Source organism: Triticum urartu, chromosome 6, assembly GCF_003073215.2.
Source record: "Triticum urartu cultivar G1812 chromosome 6, Tu2.1, whole genome shotgun sequence".
In the NCBI taxonomy this organism is placed as follows: domain Eukaryota; kingdom Viridiplantae; phylum Streptophyta; class Magnoliopsida; order Poales; family Poaceae; genus Triticum; species Triticum urartu.
This window is the reverse complement of record NC_053027.1, coordinates 236,254,431-236,273,386: the sequence shown is the minus strand read 5'-3', so window position 1 is coordinate 236,273,386 and position 18,956 is coordinate 236,254,431.

Genomic DNA, 18,956 nt, shown 5'->3' with positions numbered 1-18,956 from the left:
AATGGAGACTTTGATGCCAAAGACCCGCAGATGGCAGCTTATCGTAATGCCATCCTAAAAATGTCGGCTCGGTTCGAGGGTCTCGAGTTCCATCATGTGGCCCGAGAGAGTAATCAAACGGCGGACGTCCTCGCTCGAATAGGCGCTAAGTGCGACCTCGTCCCACCCAACATTTTTCTGGAAAGGCTTTTCAAGCCATCCGTGGTGTGGCAGGGGGAGGGCAGAAACACCAGTCCGGATCCGAACACAACCCCAGATTCCAAAAACACCGATATCATCGGAGGCTCAACCACCGAAATAACACCATCGGCCCATCTCATCATGGCAGTCATTGCCCCATGGACCAAACCATTCCTGGCCTACCTTAATAAGAAGGAGCTTCCCGAGTATCATAATGAGGCCTACTGCATTGTCCGGCGTTCTAAGGCCTACAAGGTTAATGACGGAGAACTCTATAGGAAAAGCCCTACCGGTGTTCTTCAAAGATGTATCTCTTAGGAAGAGGGGCGGTAGCTCTTGGTGGAAATTCACGCTGTACTCAGCGGTCACCACGCCGCAGCTCAAGCCCTTGTTAGGAAGGCCTTTCATAAAGGGTTTTATTGGCCGATGGCCCGAGCAGATGCACAGGACCTTGTTCAATGTTGCGTCGGCTGCCAACTCTTCGCCAACCAAAGCCATATGCCCCCCACTGCCTTACAAACAATCCCCGTCACTTGGCCTTCTGCGGTCTGGGGACTCGATATGGTCGGACCCCTTAAAGGAGGAAGCCATAATAGAAAGTATCTGCTAGTCATGGTGGATAAATTCACTAAGTGGATAGAGGCCAAACCAGTCAAAATGGCCAAGGCGGGGCCGGTAATAGATTTCATATCTGGCGTGGTACACTGTTATGGTGTTCCACACAGCATCATCACCGATAATGGCTCTAATTTCACAGCCGATGAAGTGAAAACTTGGTGTGCTAATCTGGGCATTAAGCTCGATTGGTCAAGTCGAACGGGCTAATGGTCTTATTATGCGCGGTATCAAACCTAGACTAGTGCGGTCTTTGAAAGAATCAGACAAGAACTGGGTGGAGGAACTTTACCCCGTCCTCTGGGGGCTGCGAACCACGCCCAACCGCACTACTAGATATACACCTTTCTTCATGGTGTACGGTGCGGAAGCAGTGTTACCCTGCGACATTATTCATGACTCACCTCGAGTGCGCATGTATGAAGAGAGTGAGAGGCCAAGCTTGAACGGCAAGACAACTTAGATGCCCTGGAGGAGGAGCGCGATGTCGCAAAAGCCCGTTCCGCATTTTATCAACAGTAGGCTCGCTGGTATCAAAGCAGAGAAGTGCGGGCCAAGACTTATAACGTTGGTGAACTCGTTCTAGGCCTGCCGAAGAAGAAAAAGGAAAAACTCAAGCCCAAGTGGGAGGGTCCTTTCATCATTGACGAAGTTCTCATCGGAGGAGCATACCGCTTGCGTGATGCGTCAGACAATCACTTGGAGCCGATGCCTTGGAATGCGGCCAGAATCCGACGATTCTATGCCTAGCGCCGAACTCTGTGTTCATCTCCTTCCTCCTGTTATTAACGTTATTTTGTTTTCTCTTTTCGTTTTTATCTCTTTTTCATTTTTCTCTTTAGCCCTACGGCTTTAGTACGGCTAAATCGTGCTCCCGTGATGCGTACATCTCCAAATATGTACGTCCATTATACCTGGGGGCTTCTTGTAAAGAAGCTTGCTATTATTCTTTGAGCATCAAGCTCACCACATATGCGTTCTTCCCATATGTACCTTTTCTTTGCCATTATATTTATCAATATGACTTAAGTTTTGGCCAAGCTGGGTTGCCTGGTTCCTGTGCTTATGCCCTATGTTCTCCTTAGTTCGGCTAGGGCATAAAGGGACACTACTAGGGAAAAGCCTATACACAGAATCTTACCAGCAGCGCGCTTTAAAATCAGGCGCTGCTGCTAAGTAGCAGTAGCGTGGGTTTTTAACCCTCGCTACTACTAAGTTGATAGCAGCAGCGCTGGTTTTTTACCCTCGCTACTACTAAGCGGTCTCTACCGTGCCCCCCGGGACATGCCATAGTAGTAGCGCGGGTTTTTAACCCTCGCTACTACTAAGTTGATAGCAGTGGCGCTGGTTTTTACCCCTCACTACTACTAAGCGGTCTCAACCGTGCCCCTCCGGGACATGCCCTAGTAGTAGCGAGGGGTAAAATCCCTCGCTACTACTAAAGGTCCCATTTTGAAACTCTACCACCAAAAGAGCAAAAGAAAAAGATGTCCCATTTTAAACCCCCCCCCCCCCCCCCCCCCCCGTGGATTGCCTTTTCGGTTTTGTAAAAAGCAAAAGAAAAAGATAAAAACTTCAAAAATTAAAATCCTTCGAGATGTAGTTATGGTACTACACCTACTAGTTAGGAAAATTTAAAAACTTAAATTTGGACATGTTTTGCAAAAAGTGTAGGGAAAATGTAAAACGGCTATAACTTTTGCATACGATGTGAGAAAAAAACGTATAATATATCAAAATGTTCAGCACGAAAATCCGCATACGATGGAGACCGCCTATGGCCTGTTTGCAAATTTTTAGAATCCTCAAATTCTAAAAGGAAAAAAAGTTATGCTCAAATTTCAGTTTTTTTTATTTTGGTCAAATCTGGTCAAACTGTGGCCAAACTACTTATTCAAGAAGTATTAGTGTTACTAAATAATTATTCAAGAATATTAGTGTTACTAAATAATTATTTTAGTTTTTTGGAATTTTGGTCAAATCTGGTCAAACTGTGGTCAAACTTTGGTCAAAATGTGTTTAAACTCCTTATTCAAGAAATATTAGTGTTACTAAATAATTATTGTTTTTAGGACAATAGTTTTAAACTCAAACCGTGAAATGTGTGACTTCATGCTCAAGCTAAACTCCCGAGGGTTAATAGGATTGACATCTTACTATTGTCAGGAAAACAAGAAGTGCAGACTTGGAATCGAGGGAGAATAGAACCCGGAAGTTAAGTGTGCTCAGGCTGGAGTAGTGAGAGGATGGGTGACCGTCCGGGAAGTTAGATGATTTGGAATGATGAGGGGTGATTAGAGATTAAATTGAGCAGCGATGAGGGTGATTAGAGATTAGAGGTTAAAATAATTCAGAAATTTGAAAATTCGCGCAAAAAATTCGAAAAAAAATTCTGCGGGTTAGTAGTAGCGCGGGTTTTTACCCACGCTACTACTAACGGACGTAGTAGTAGCGCGGTTGGCACCCGCGCTGCTGCTATACGTTAGCTGTAGCACCTTATTAGTAGCGTCGGCCCCTGCGCTGCTAATAGGCCCAAAACCCGCGCTGCTGCTAGGCTTTTCCCTAGTAGTGCGAGCACCACTGCCATTGTTACTGTCCGGTCATCCGGATGTGTACCTCAGACTGGGTGAAGCCGAAAGCTAGATTTCTTAAGGGAATATTCAGTCGGTGAATTAAAGACGTTTCCGCATTCACTCCATTGTGAAACCCCAGAAGTTACTTACTCCACGATTTCTTCAATCACAGTTCAGGCATGCATATTAAACGCATGCAAACCTAGGGAAAGGAACCCTTAACAGAACTAGTCTCTCTGGAAGATGTTTCTTACATAATGTAATATAACATAACTAGCCGGATAGACATTGTCTGTTCAAGCAACTATGACCACTATGCCTGGTTCCCATGCATACCCCGGTATATTCTACCGCTAGGGTATTCGGAAACACTCCACACCTTCGGGTCCGGAGGTCGAAGCGAAAAGCTCGGCCATGACAATTGTTTTTATAATCCAGCTAGAATCACATATGTCAGGGAAAGTACATAGTCACTACGACTCAAAAACTTCCTCCACTATGCAATCTAGCAGGCGGTCTAATTTACAATCCTGCTAGGAATATCTGGCGGCTACTTCTACTTGTTCATATACTAAACTAATGGGAATTTCTTCCCCATTTGACCCTAGCGGTCCAACCCGGGCCATGTTATTCGGATCCAGCTTGGTATACCGTGTTTTTACCATGGCCCAGGCCTCTCGCGCACCCTCTTGAAAGGCCGATATCTTCCATAGTCGGATACGCCGCCGCGCTCCCTTGAACAGCTCTACAAGATTCTCCATACTCCCTGGAGGGGAGGCGGGTGGCCATAAGGCCTTGGCTACACTCCGCATTGCCTGCCGAGCTTGCTCATGTAACTGCGACTGCCCTTGCAGAAGATCACTTGATGATCCGGACGCCTCCTCTTCGGGTGGCTTTTTGTTCTCCTTCACGGAGTCGACTAGCTGGGCATGCACATATTTCAGTTCTTCGCCTAGTTTGATGTTTGAATCCTAGAGTTTGTTTTTCTCCTCCCTGACTCGGGTCAGAACGCGCTCCCTTGCGGCATGTTGTCTCTTCGCCTCTTTTTCGGTCATTTGAACGGCCTTCAGTTCCTCTCCCAGTTAGTCCGGTGACCCAGTTATGAGAGAAGCAGTAGTTGCAATACAGCTGGCATATAATTTTTTGTTTCTCGATGGAGGGAAATATTACCAGAGGATGCCTTCTTGAACTTTTCCAGTTCGGTGGTAGCAGCAGTTAGCTGTGTCCGGCACTGCTCCAGCTCTTGGGCTAGCAGGTCGTTCCTCACCGTAAGAACCTAGTTATACAACGATCCTTAAAACATTTGTCCCAACTTCTTCAAGTCTCGAGGGCTACGGGCACATGGTTATCAAATTTGGACAAGGTAAACTTACCTGCACATCTTTCAAATGTTGCTCAGTTGCTCGGTTAAGCCCATCTCGAGCAGCTCGGATGTATGCATCAGCCGAGATGAAGGCACCGAACGCCTCTTTTGAGAAGCGGGGATTTCGTAAAACGGCCCTCCGACACTAGTGATTCATGGAGCTCTCCACTTCCGAATTGGTAACGGACATATTTTCTGAACCCTCAGCAGAAGGACAGTCCGGCATCGCTCCCATATCGGGCCCCGTCTCTTCGGCTGGGACCGAATCCTGGTGATCAGGAGTACGACTGGTCGGGTCCCCGGACACAGTCCGCTGAACCTTTTCCCTGATACAAAATGAATATATAAGTCACAGTTGGACGCGACTGCTTAAAAGAACATAGTTTCAAACCCATACCTCTTCAAGGAAGGCCCGACCGTATCTCTGTTTACCTTCCTCTTCGATGGCCTGCCCGACGCGGGAGCCGCTGATACGTCTCGAACGTATCTATAATTTTTGATTGCTCCATGCTATATTATCTACTGTTTTGGACATTATTGGGATTTATTATCCACTTTAATATTATTTTTGGGACTAACCTATTAACTGGAGGCCCAGCCCAGAATTGTTGTTTTTTGCCTGTTTTAGGGTTTCGAAGAAAAGGAATATCAAACGGAGTCCAAACGGAATGAAACCTTCGGGAACGTGATTTTCTCATCGAATACAACTCAGGAGACTTGGACCCTACATCAAGCCACGTAACAGGAGGCCATGAGGTAGGCGGTGCGCCTACCCCCCCCCCCCCGGCCCCCCCCCCCCCCCCCCCCCAGGCGCACCCTCCACCCTCGTGGGTCCCCTCTTGCTCCACCGACGTACTTCTTCCTCCTATATATACCCACGTACCCCCAAACAATCAGAAACGGAGCCAAAACCCTAATTCCACCACCGTAACTTTTTGTATCCACGAGATCCCATCTTGGGGCTTGTTCCGGAGCTCCGGCGGAAAGGGCGTCGATCACGGAGGGCTTCTACATCAACACCATAGCCTCTCCAATGAAGTGCGAGTAGTTTACTTCAGACCTATGTGTCCATAGTTAGTAGCTATATGGCTTCTTCTCTCTTTTTGGATCTCAATACAATGTTCCCCCCTCTCTTGTGGAGATCTATTCGATGTAATCTTCTTTTTGCGGTGTGTTTTTTGAGATCGATGAATTGTGGGTTTATGATCAAGTCTATCTATGAATAATATTTGAATCTTCTCTGAATTCTTTTATGTATGATTGGTTATCTTTGCAAGTCTCTTTGAATTATTAGTTTGGTTTGGCCTACTAGATAGATCTTTCTTGCAATGGGAGAAGTGCTTAGCTTTGGGTTCAATCTTGCGGTGTCCTTTCCCGATGACAGTAAGGGCAGCAAGGCACGTATTGTATTGTTGCCATCGAGGATAACAAGATGGGGTTTTCTTCATATTGCATGAGTCTATACCTCTACATCATGTCATCTTGCTTAAGGCTTACTCTGTTTTTAACTTAATACTCTAGATGCATGCTAGATAGCGATCGATGAGTGGAGTAATAGTACTAGATGTAGGCAGGAGTCGGTCTACTTGTCTCGGACGTGATACCTATATACATGATCATGCCTAGATATTCTCATAATTATGCTCAATTCTGTCAATTTCTCAACAGTAATTTGTTCACCCACCATAGAATACTTATGCTCTCGAGAGAAGCCACTAGTGAAACCTATGGCCCCCGGGTCTATCTTCATCATATTGTTCTCCTACTACTTTGCTATTTACTTTGCCTGTATTTTACTTTGCATCTTTATCATAAAAATACCAAAAATATTATCTTTATCATATCTATCAGATCTCACTCTCATAAGTGGCCTCATAGGGATTGACAACCCTTATTTGTGTTGGTTGCGAGGATTCATTTGTTTTGTGCAGGTACGAGGGACTTGCACGTAGCCTCCTACTGGATTGATACATTGGTTCTCAAAAACTGAGGGAAATACTTACGCTACTTTGCTGCATCATCCCTTCCTCTTCGGGGAAAACCAACGCAGTGCTCAAGAGGTAGCAAGAAGGATTTCTGGCGCCGTTGCCGGGGAGGTTCGCGCAAGTCAAGATTTGACTCCCGACAACGAGCCATTTCTGGCGCCGTTGCTTGGGAGGTCTTCTCAACAGTCAACATACCAAGTACCCATCACATACCCTTATCTCCCGCATTACATTATTTGCCATTTGCCTCTCGTTTTCGTCTTCCCCACTTCACCCTTGCCGTTTTATTTTCCCTCTCTCTCTATCCTCCCTCTCTTTCTCTATTTGCCTCTTTTTGCCTGTTTGCCTCTTTGTTTGCTTGTGTGTTAGTTTTCTTGCTTGCCTCTATGGCTGTACCTAAATTTAGTGATCTCCACCTTAAAAGGCTAGAAGAGATCGAAAGCAATGTCAGGAGATTTATGGTTTTGCAATTTGAACATAATAGTTTCTTCAGAAACGAGCTTAAAGAATAGAAAAGTTTTATGAGTTTTATGAATAAAGAGCTTGATGACAAGTCTAAAGTATTCGATGGTTTGAGATCCCAAATTGCTCATCTTGAGAAATTAACTGCTGAAATTTCGGATAAGCAGGCTACCTTAGTTAATAAGATGGCCGCTAAACCCGATTGCTATGAAAATAATGATGAATATCTAAAAGTTATTGATGTGTCCCCTACTAAATCTTTGTTTTGCAATATGAATCTTGATAATGATGGGACTGAATATGATCCACCTTTACCTAGAAGGCATTCTAAGTATTCGGAATTTGTTGATCTTGATGCTAAATTTGATAAAAGGGGGATTGAAGAAATTAAAACCCTTGATGTTGGTAAACCCACTATTATGGATTTCAAGGAATTTAACTATGAAAATTGCTCTTTGGTTGATTGTATTTCCTTGTTGCAATCCGTGGTAAATTCTCCTCATGATTATAGTCAATAAAGCGTTTACTAAACATATCGTTGATGCCTTGATGCAATCTTATGAAGAAAAACTTGAATCGGAAGTTTCTATCCCTAGAAAACTTTATGATGAGTGGGAACCAACTATTAAAATTAAAATTAAAGATCATGACTGCTATGCATTATGTGATTCGGGTGCTAGTGTTTCCACGATTCCAAAGACTTCGTATGATTTGTTAGGTTTCCGTGATTTTGATGATTGCTCTCTAAACTTGCACCTTGCGGATTCCACTATTAAGAAACCTATGGGAAGAATTAATGATGTTCTTATTTCTGCAAATAGGAAATATGTGCTCGTGGATTTTATTGTTCTTGACATAGATTGCAATCCTTCATGTCCTATTATTCTTTGTAGACATTTCCTTAGAACGATTGGTGCAATTATTGATATGATGGAAGGAAATATTAGATTCCAATTTCCATTAAGGAAAGGCATGGAACACTTTCCTAGAAAAAAGATTAAATTACCTTATGAATCTATTATGAGAGCCACTTATGGATTGCCTACCAAAGATGGCAATACCTAGATCTATTCTTGCTTGTTATGCCTAGTTAGGGACGTTAAACGATAGCGCTTGTTGGGAGGCAACCCAATTTTATTTTTATTCCTTGCTTTTTGCTCCTGTTTAGTAATAAATAAATTATCTATCCTCTGTTTTAGTTGCGTTTTTTGTGTTTAATTAGTGTTTGTGCCAAGTAAAACCGTTGGGAAGACTTGGGGAAAGTCTTGTTGAACTTGCTGTAAAAAACAGAAACTTTAGCGCTCACGAGAACTGCTGCCATTTATATTTGGAGAGTGCTATTTAGTTAATTATTTTTGAATATGATTAATAGATAAATTCTTCACGTCCAGAAATTTATTTTAGAATTTTTGGGGATCCAGATCTTGCGCTAGCTACAGATTACTACAGGTTGTTCTGTTTTTCATAGATTCTGTTTTTCGTGTGTTGTTTGCTTATTTTGATGAATCAATGGCTAGTAAAATAGTTTATAAATCATAGAGAAGTTGGAATACAGTATTTATAACACCAATATAAATAAATAATGAGTTCATTAAAGTACCTTGAAGTGGTCTTTTGTTTTCTTTCGCTAATGGAGCTCACGAGATTTTCTACTTTAAGTTTTGTGTTGTGAAGTTTTCAAGTTTTGGGTAAAGATTTGATGGATTATGGAACAAGGAGTGGCAAGAGCCTAAGCTTGGGGATGCCCATGGAACCCCCAAGATAATCTAAGGACACCTAAAAGCCAAAGCTTGAGGATGCCCCGGAAGGCATCCCCTCTTTCATCTACTTCTATCGGTAACTTTACTTGGAGCTATATTTTTATTCGCCACATGATATGTGTTTTTCTTGGAGCGTCTTGTATTATTTGAGTCTTTATTTTTTAGTTTACAACAATCATCCTTGATGTACACACCTTTTGATAGAGCCATACATAATTTGGAATTTGTTAGAATACTCTATGTGCTTCGCTTATATCTTTTGAGTCATATAATTTTGCTCTAGTGCTTCACTTATATCTTTTATAGCACAGTGGTGGATTTGTTTTATAGAAACTATTGATGTCTCATGCTTCACTTAAATTATTTTGAGAGTATTAAATAGCATGGTAATTTGCTTAAAATCCTAATATGCTTGGTATACAAGATTAATAACAAAACTTTCTTATGAGTGTGTTGAATACTATGATAAGTTTGATACTTGATAATTGTTTTGAGATATGAAGATGGTGATATTAAAGTTGTGCTGGCTGAGTAGTTGTGAATTTGAGAAATACTTGTGTTGAGGTTTGTGATTCCCGTAGCATGCACGTATGGTGAACCGTTATGTGATGAAGTCGGAGCATGATTTATTTTTTGATTGTCTTCCTTATGAGTGGCGGTCGGGGACGAGCGATGGTCTTTTCCTACCAATCTATCCCCCTAGGAGCATGTGCGTAATACTTTTCTTTGATAACTTGTAGATTTTTGCAATAAGTATATGAGTTCTTTATGATTAATGTTGAGTCCAAGGATCATACGCACTCTCACCCTTCCACCTTCGCTAGCCTCTCTAATACCGCGTACTTTTCGCTGGTATCCTACACCTACCATATACCTTCCTCAAAACAGCCACCATACCTACCTATTATGGCATTTCCATAGCCATTCCGAGATATATTGCCATGCAACTTTCCACCGTTCTGTTTATTATGACACACTCCATCATTGTCATATTGTTTAGCATGATCATGTAGTTGACATTGTATTTGTGGCAAAGCCACCGTTCATAATTCTTTCATACATGTCACTCATGCATCATTGCACCTGGGTAGCCCTCTATATTGGAGTGGTTGGACCCCCCGTGTTATGGAGACAACCATTACCTCGACAATTGACAATTCGGACAGGGCGAGCATCTTAATCTTACCCGGCAGTAGACTCATCTCTGTGCTATCCTCTTCCTCGAGGCTTTCAGGACGCCAACTATGGTGTTTCTTCAACGGAGCACTTGAAAATTCGGGGAGGCCGATCCGGACTGGGTCAGGAACTGCGACGTCGTCAATATAAAACCATTCAGAGGTCCACTCTTCGGAAGCTTTCTTCGGTGTTCCGGATAGGTATACGGTCTCAGCAATGCGCCATATTTCGGCCCCGCCCACTTCAAATATCGATCCGTCGTGGTTGCGCGGGACAAAACAAAACAACCTTCTCCACAGATCAAACTGGGCCTCACAATCCAGGAATGATTCGCATAAAGCGACGTAGCCCGCAATATGCAAGATGGAGGCTGGGGTAAAATTGTGTAGCTGGAGGCCATAATACTCCAGAAGCCCTCGGAGGAATGGGTGAATTGGAAATCCCACGCCCCTCTGCAGATAGGGGACGAAGCACACTCGTTCCCCCGTGGAAGGATTGGGAAAATCCTCCTCCTGGGTTTTGTCATTGAAGGAAGCCAACCCTGCTCGAACAGGGACCAGCTCCACAGGGGGTAGAAATCCCTGCGTTTGCAACTTTGCCAATCGACTATGGGACACAGAGCACCTCTCCCACTCACTTTTCTCCGGGTTGGAATGGGAGGAGGACCTGGGAATGTTGGCCACGTTGGAATGATCTTTCCTGACAATCTCTGAGGATTTTCTCCGTATGATGCCAAATGGATCTGAGACCCAATTTCTTTAAATAGACGCTCTTTCTTTCATGTCCAAGGTGTTATTTGCAAAAGGATACCCTGACTGTCTGCATTCGCCCGATGCATGGCAGTTGAAGTCATCGATGCACAAAAGTCGAGGGGCGCGGCCTTGAATTAAAAATCAAATACGTTACTTGGAAGTTGTCGGAGGAAGAACCCGCCTTGCAATGCCGAAGAGAATCTGCTCGCCGAACACCTCGTCATTGAAGCCTGGTTCGGGGGCTACTGAGGGAGTCCTGGACTAAGGGGTCCTCGGGCGTCCGGCCTGTTATCCATGGACCGGACTGATGCGCCATGAAGATACGAAGACCGAAGACTACACTAGTGTCCGGATAGGACTCTCCTTGGCGTGGAAGGCAAGCTTGGCGACTAAATATGTAGATTCCTTTCTTTTGTAACCGACCTTGTGTAACCCTAGATCCTCCCGGTGTCTATATAAAACGGAGGACATAGTCCGGAGGGAGATAGACATTATCATAGCCATACCAGCTAGACCTCTAGGGTTTAGCCATTACGAACTCGTGGTAGATCAACTCTTGTAATACTCATATTCATTGAGATCAATCAAGCAGGACGTAGGGTATTACATCCATAGAGTGGGCCCGAACCTGGGTAAAACATTGTGTCCCATGTCTCCTGTTACCATCGACCTTAGACACACAGTTCGGGACCCCCTACCCGAGATCCGCCTATTTTGACACCGACAAGCACACTGCGTCCTACTCCTCGCAGGCAACCATGATGATGTTGTGGCTCCCTGGCATCCTAAGGACATTGTATCCATGGTGAGTGACTACCATGAACTTGGCCAGGACCGGGTAGCCGAGGATGGCATTATACGGAAGGCGGATGTGAGTGACATCAAAGTCAATAAGCATTGTATCCATGCTTTGAGTAGATTCATGCCATGCCTTGCTTTGCTATGTACTGTTCCTATAGCATGTTGTTATCTTGCTCTAAACATTGCTTCTTGATGTTAATTCCTGACATGTTGCTAGCACAGAGGTGCAATCCTTGTATTTTTGTGATCTATGTGGTTACTAGCACAAGCATGCAAACTAGGCTCCGTGATGTTGCTTTTTTCAGGGACTTAGGATTTTGCTAAGTCCTTTTCCTGCTGTTATTTTGATGCCATGTAAACTTGATGCTACAGTGCGATCCATGCTTATTTTGGGATACTTCAGTAAGGGTGTTTTGAACATGTGGTTATGCTCGATCCATCCATGCCACTTTTTGCAATTATGGAGTGCTCTAGCATGTCTTGTTATTGCTGTACTTTTGCTATAAAATGTTCCAGGCAGAATGTTAACATGTTAGTCAATATTGCCATATGGTTGTTGCTAGTGATCCATGCATCCTATGAACTTGCTCTTGCCATGGTTACCTTCATTAACATGTCATCTTGCTGTTGATAGGCTTAGATTGTCATGCAATGCTTTGTGGTAAGTGGTTTGAGCTCGCAGAGTTGCTATCATAATTCTGTTTATGACATGCTCTATTTTTCTGCTAAGTCTGTAATTGTTTATAAAACTTGCTATGTTTACATGGGTGCCATCATATCTTCGGTGCCTTTTTGGCTCATGATCAGTAAGGGAATTTTGATCTATGCTTTTAGTATATTCATTCCATGTCTTTGTTTTCTATGATATGTTCCGGTATCATGTTGTTTGCTTGCTCTAAACATTGCTTCCTGATGTTGTTTTTGACATGTTAGTAATTTCTCAAACTCTGTGAAGCTGATATCTTTTGCACTTTCGCCATGCTTGTTTGAACCTGCTATTGTGTGATTTAGCCGTAGCTCAGTGTTCATCTTTTGTCAAGCATGTTGATTAGATCACTGCCATGTGCTTTGTTGCTATGTTAGAGTGCATGAGCTTAGATTCTTGTTGCATTTTAGATGGCATGATTCTGTTTATCGCAGAATCGTGCCATTCTTGTTTTGCTTGCCATTTGCAAACCGTCATCCGATTCTGGCGATCTGTATATCGATTTCGACCGAAATCAACTCATCTTTCCAGCGGAGCACTGGGTTTGCGAAGTTGACGCCTAGTTTAATATTTTCCTTCCGGAGCACGCATATGCATTGCATATTACATCCCACATGTCATGCCATGTTTTGCATCATGTTGCTTGCGCATTGCACCATGGTTGCTTGTGTTTCCCTTGCTTGTGTTCTTGCCTTAGGTATAGCCGGGAGACGAGTACGTGATCGACGAACCCGTTGAGTATGCTTACGAGGATCAAGCTTACGTCAACTCGGAGAACTTTGCAGCAAAGATGACCATACCCTCGAAATCACTTCTATCATTGTTTGCTAGTGCTCGCTCTATTGCTATGCCTATTTCGCGATACCTCCCACTTGCTATATCATGTCCCCCATATTGCCATGTCAAACCTCTAACCCACCTTGTCCTAGCACACTGTTGTTTGGCTATGTTACCACTTTGCTCAGCCGCTCTTATAGCGTTGCTAGTTCTAGTTGAAGATGGAGTTTGTTCCTTGTTGGAACATGTTTATTGTTGGGATATCATTATTATATCTTGTTTACTTTAATGCACCTATATACTTGGTAAAGGGTGGAAGGCTCGGCCTTATGCCTGGTGTTTTGTTCCACTATTGCTGCACTAGTTTCCGTCATACCGGTGTTATGTTCCTTGATTTTGCGTCCCTTACATGGTTGGGTTATAATGGGAACCCCTTGATAGTTCGCCTTGAATAAAACTCCTCCAGCAAGGCCCAACCTTGGTTTTACCATTTGCCACCTAGCCTTTTTCCCTTGGGTTTCGCGGACTCAAGGGTCATCTTTATTTTTACCCCCCCCCCCGGGGCCAGTGCTTCTCTAAGTGTTGGTCCAACCTAAGCGATGTCCGGCGCCCCCTGGGCAACCAGGGTCTATGCCAACCTGACGTCTGGCTCATCCGGTGTGCCCTGAGAACAAGATATGTGCAGATCCTATCGGGATTTGTCAGCACATTCGGGCGGCTTTGTTGGTCTTGTTTTACCATTGTCGAAATGTCTTGTAACCGGGTTTCCGAGTCTGATCGGGTCGTCTTGGTAGAAGGAATATCCTTCGTTGACCGTGAGAACTTGTGATGGGCTAAGTTGGGACACCCCTGCAGGGTTTTGAACTTTCGAAATCCGTGCCCGTGGTTATGGGCAGATGGGAATTTGTTAATGTCCGATTGTAGAAAACTTGAAACTTAACATAATTAAAATGAATCAACAACGTGTGTAGCCATGATGGTCTCTTTTCGGCGGAGTCCGGGAAGAGAACACGGTCTCGTGTTATGCTTGAACGTAAGTAGTTTTAGGATCACTTCTTGATCTTTGTAGCTTCTCTATCGTTCTTTGCTTCTCTTCTCGCTCTCATTTGCGTAAGGTAGCCACCATATATGCTAGTGCTTGCTGCAGCTCCACCTCACTACCTTTGCCTACCCATGAGCTTAAATAGTCTTGATCGCGAGGGTGTGAGATTGCTGAGTCCCGTGACTCACAGATTACTTCCAAAACCAGATGCAGGTGCCGATGATGCCATTCCAGGGGATGCGGCCGAACTCAAGTGGGAGTTCGACGAGGATTTAGGACGTTACTATGTTTCCTTTCCAGACGATCAGTAGTGGAGTCCAGTTGGGGCGATCGGGGATCTTATGCATTTGGGGTTGTCTTTATTTTGGTTCCATAGTTGGGCCTTGATTGTATTCTGGAGGATGTAATGCTATATTTATGTATTGAGTGAAGTGGCGATTGTAAGGCAATTCTGTATCTCTTTCTTATTCAGTACATGGGATGTGTAAAGATTACCCCTCTTGCGACATGCCTACAATGCAGTTATGCCTCTAAGTCGTGCTCTGACACGTGGGAGATATAGCCGCATCGTGGGTGTTACAAGTTGGTAATCAGAGCCTTCCCTGACTTAGGAGCCCCCTGCTTCATCGAATCGTTGGCGTTGTTGAGTCTAGAAAAATGTTTTGAGTCTTTTAGTATTATATATATCAGAGAGTAGGATTCTTTTTACTCCTCAGTCCCTTCGTCGCTCTCGTGAGGCTTCCTGAGGTAGAGTTTTGACTCTTCTCTTCTCAAATTTCACTAAAAAAATTTAGGATCATGCGGGTATCTTGGAATTGTTCTGATGGTTTTGTGACGAGAACATTGTTCTTGGTGCCTCCTGACATTTAGGGGTTGTGGCAGTGTCCCAGGTAGTTGAGCTCCGAGGTGTTGTCGTCACAATTTGATCGTTGCAGTTCTGGAATACCTAAGTTCACCGACATCGAAAATCTCTAGATCGGGGATCCGCGGTATGCCCCTCTGGATCGGCTGTGGAGTTCGGCAGACGCATATATGGACTTGGTGGCAAGTGCTGTCGATGCGGTTGAATACTTCCGAGATCAGGCAGATCGTGAAGTGGACAAGCTGTTCTGGTTGCAATTTAACGTTCTAGAGCGTCCACTTCCCTTGACTTTTGCCGGAAAGTAATATGGTGCCGTGTGCAGCCGTTTATGTATATATGTATATAACCTGAAAGATTGCAGTCGTCGGCTTCAGCCCCCACGCATATAATGCGGAGGTGTTCGCAGAAGACGCGTGTTCACACTTAACCCAACATCTTGGTCCTATTAAGGAGGTGATAGCGCAGCGAACGAGGCAACCGGACTATAATGCTTCAACACTTTCACTTAGCCATAGGAGTTTGACGGTGGGGCTACTATATAGCCCCTGTTGGCTCCGCATTCTCCCGAATTCGGGGTGCGTACGTGCCTGGCCGGGAAACGGCCCTTCGTTAAGGAGGAGGAATTCTAACATTCCGATAGGTCATCGAGTGGTTGACCAGTCTCACGCTATATCATGATAGTCAGTTTTCGGCTTTCTCTACTGAGGTGCTCGTCCTGATGACCCAGGGCACAATCGCAGTAGTTCTCCTAGTGCTACCTTAGCCGATAGAGCGGAACGTAAGGTACCAAAACATAGGAGCCGGGCAAACCCAACATTTTACCAAAGACATGATTCGGAGCTGATGCATACAAGGCCAAACTCGCGACACCGAACACTCCCTAAGGTATTCGGTCTTTATGGTATAAACCGGGCCTAAATAGTGCCCTTTGTAAGAAGCCCCGTGTGTCCAGGTACGGGCGTTTATTCCGACATCGCCACATGCCAAGACGTCAGCATCCTTCTCAATTGTATTTGAGAATCTGAGGGATGTGTATCAACAAGAGACAGTAAAAAAGGTTTATGCAGGGTCTTAATCTAAAAAGAATCCTTGGAGCGGGTTCGTGCTGCACGTCTGCGCCTGTGTCTCCGTTGTGCCGTATCTTGGACGGGTGTAGCACGATGATCATCTGTAAAAGAGAGAAACTTAGGTGAAAAGTTGTCATGCAAAAAGGTAGGTTTGAAGAAACCATGTATAATTCAAGATGAGTAAAAATTGCCACTTGTCTACGCGCGTTGAGCCCCTTGTATTTGTAATAGGGGTGTGGCTTATCAAACCTGTGTGTTACATATAGCTACGCGGGACTCATCTAACCGTGTCCGTGGAATTGACGACCTATCAAATGCTTTAGCTAGTGAGGCCCTTTTTAGTGTGCGGCTGCCAAGGCAGTCGCACTCTCTTCGGCGCGCAGGGATTGCTTAATATTTCCATTCACTGTAATGATGCCACGTGGACCGGGCATCTTAAGCATGAGGGAAGCGTAATGCAGTATTGCATTGAAGCGAGCGAAAGCTTCGCGTCCAAGTAGTGCTTGATAGCCACTTTGGAACGGAGCAATGTGGAAGGTTAAATTTTCGCTACGGAAGTTATCGGGGAAGCCGAATATAACTTCTAGTAGTAGGGAGCCCGTGCAATGAGCCCCTGGGCCGGGTGTACCATGCTTGTATGAGTCCATATTGATGCCCTAATGATTGTTGTAAGAGTGCTATAAAATGTTAGTTCCTGATTCTTATCAGTTTTTGAGCATTTGTCATTTTTGCCATGATTATTGTGTGCCTCCTATGGACTTGAGCCCTACATGTGTTTTGGGCTATGCCATACCATATTTACAGGGGTGTATGCCATGTATTTTTTTACCAATGTGGTGACTAGCACATGCATGCAAACTAGCTCTCTGATGTTGCTGATTTCAGGGACTTAGAATTCTACTAAGTCTTTTCCCTGATGTTATTTTTATGCCATGTATTCATGTTGCTACAGAGTGATCCATGCCTCTTTTGAGTATGTTCAGTAATGATGATTTGGGCATATGGTTATGCTCTATCCATTCATGTATTTTTTTGCAATTATGGAGTACTCTAGCATGACTCAATCTTGCTCTACTTTTGTTATAAAATGTTCCTGGCAGATTGGTTACATGTTAATCAATTTTGCCAAGGTTGTTGTAGTTGATCCACGCATGCTATGAGATTGTTCTTGCCATGGTTAGCTTCTTTAACATGTCTTCTTGATGGGTGTATGCTTAGTTTGTCATGCAATGCCTTGTGTTGAGTGCATCGAGCTCGCAAACATGCCTACGTAACTCTATTTTTGCCATGTCCAGTTTTCTGCAAAGTCTGAATCTGTTAACGAAACTTGCTATGTTTACATGGGTGCCATCATGTTTTCTATGCCCTTTTGGCTTATGGTCAGTAAGGGACTTTTATTATATGCTTTGAGTAGATTCATGCCATGCCTTGCATTGCTATGTCCTGTTCCTGTAACATGTTGTTATCTTGCTCTAAACATTGCTTCCTAATGTTAATTCCTGACATGTTATTTCCACTAAGTCTATGAAGCTGATATCTTTTGCACATTTGCCATGCTTGTTTGAACCTGCTATTGCGTGATTTAGCCGTAGTTCAGTGTTCATCTTTTGTCAAGAATCTTTAGTAGAGCCTCGATGCGGCTATATCTCCCACGTGTCGAAGCACGACTTAGAGGCATAACCGCATTGAAAGCAATGTCGCAAGTGAGGTAATCTTCACACAACCCATGTAATACATAAGGGAAAGAGATACATAGTTGGCTTACAATCGCCACTTCACACCATACATGAATAAAGCATTACATCATCCAGATACAATCAAGGTCCGACTACGGAACCAAAATAAAAGAAGACTACCCCAAAATCTACACAGATCCCCGGATCGTCCCCAACTGGGCTCCACTACTGATCAACTAGAACGAAACAACACAAAGGACAAGATCTTCATCGAGCTCCTCCTTGAGCTTACGGATGAATAGCATTACATCATCCAAGTACAATCAAGGGCCCGACTACGGAAGCCCAAAATAAAAGCCCCAAATGCTACACAGATCCCCGGTCGACCCCAACTGGGCTCCACTACTGATCAACTAGAACGAAACAAAACAAAGGGCAAGATCTTCATCGAGCTCCTCATTGAGCTTGGTTGCGTCATCTGCACGGTTCAATGGCACCTGCAAGCTGTTTTTGGAAGTATCTGTGAGTCACGGGGACTCAGCAATCTCGCACCCTCGCGATCAAGACTATTTAAGCTTATAGGTAAGGTAAAAGGTATGAGGTAGAGCTGCAGCAAGCGACTAGCATATCTGGTGGCTAACCTGTTTGCAAAAGAGAGCGAGAAGAGGAGGCAAAGCACGATCGTGAAACTATGCTCAAGAAGTGATCCTAGAACAACCTACGTCAAGCATAACTCCAACACCGTGTTCACTTCCCGGACTCCGCCGGAAAGAGACCATCACGGTTACACACGCGGTTGACGCATTTTAATTAAGGTCAACTTCAGGTTTTCTACAACTGGACATTAACAAATTCCCATCTGCCAATAACCGCGGGCACGGCTTTCGAAAGTTCAAATCCCTGCAGGGGAGTCCCAACTTAGCCCATCACAAGCTCTCACGGTCAACGAAGGATATTCCTTCTAGCGGGAAGACCCGATCAGGCTTGGAATCCCGGTTACAACACATTTAGACAATGGCAAAACAATACCAGCAAAGCCACCCAGATGGGCCGACAAATCCCGATAGGAGCTGCACATATCTCGTTCTCAGGGCACACCAGATGAGCAAGACGTCGGGTAAGCCAGCCCAGAGTTGCCCCTGGTAGCCTCGGACATCGC